The following is a 1087-nucleotide window of genomic DNA, read 5'->3' on the forward strand; positions in this document are numbered from 1 at the left end:
TTGTAGTTGTCACTGTTGTTTGGCAGGCCCGGGCTGGGTTCAAACCCGCCAACCCCATGTATGTGGCCAATGCCCTATCCGCTAAGCTATAGGCACTGAGCCCCAGCTTTCGTTTTATTACTAAAAATTGTCTTAGCTATATGGGTTTTTTTCTGGTTCCATACAAAATGAATTATTTTCCCCAAATCTTGAAAGTATGATATTGGCATTTTAATGGGGATTACACTGAATCTGTAGATTGCTTTGGGCAGCATAGACATTTTGTGTATGGTAAACCAGCCTTGTATCCCTGGGATGAAACCTACTTGATTGTGATGATTTTTTTTAATGTGTAGCTATAATCTATTGCCTAGGATTTTATTGAGAATTTTTGCATCTATATGCATTAGTGAAATTGGTCTTAAGTTCTTCTTAGGTGGGTCTTTTCCTAGTTTTGGTATCAGGGTGATGTCTGCTTCATAGAATGTGTTGGGGAAGATTCCTTCCTTGACATAGAATTATTTTATTGTATGAAAATCATGCCTCTAAATTATACCTCAATCAAGTTTTTTTGTTTGTTTGTTTGTTTGTTTGAGAGAGTCTCACTCTGTTGCCCTGAGTAAAGTGTCCTGATATCATAGCTCAGAGCAACCTCAAACTCTTGGGTTTGAATAACCCTCTCTTGTCTCAGCCTCCCAACTAGCTGGGATTACAGGTCCCTACTATAATGTCCAGCTAGTGTTTTTATTTTTGGTAGAGGTGGGGTCTCACTCTTGCTCAAGCTGGTCTTGAACTCCTGAGCTCCAGCAGTCCACCCACCTCAGCCTCCCAAAGTGCTAAGACTACAGGCATGAGCTATTATGCCTGGCAATAAAGTTGATTTAAAAAAAATGTAAATGTATGCACCAAATAAAGCAGGTTTCTGAAGCAAGTTCCCTTCCCTTGCACCTGCCATACATGGCTCCTTATACTGTAGAATAGAAGGAATATGAGTCGGCTCGGTGCCTGTGGCTCAAGTGGCCCAGGCGCCAGCCACATACACCTAAGGTGGCAGGTTCAAATCCAGCCCGGGCCCACCAAACAACAATGATGGCTGCAACCAAAAAAT

At 42.0% G+C, this 1087-nt stretch overlaps 1 protein-coding gene across 2 annotated transcripts in view; it reads right to left on the reverse strand.

The window, feature by feature from the left end:
* Window positions 1-1087, reverse strand: part of MAPKAPK5 (mitogen-activated protein kinase-activated protein kinase 5) — a 71928-nt gene that overhangs the window by 31332 nt on the left and 39509 nt on the right. The window lies entirely within an intron of this gene.

The sequence above is a fragment of the Otolemur garnettii genome, unplaced genomic scaffold (genome assembly GCF_000181295.1).
Source record: "Otolemur garnettii isolate 467f Iridium unplaced genomic scaffold, OtoGar3 scaffold00099, whole genome shotgun sequence".
In the NCBI taxonomy this organism is placed as follows: Eukaryota; Metazoa; Chordata; class Mammalia; order Primates; family Galagidae; genus Otolemur; species Otolemur garnettii.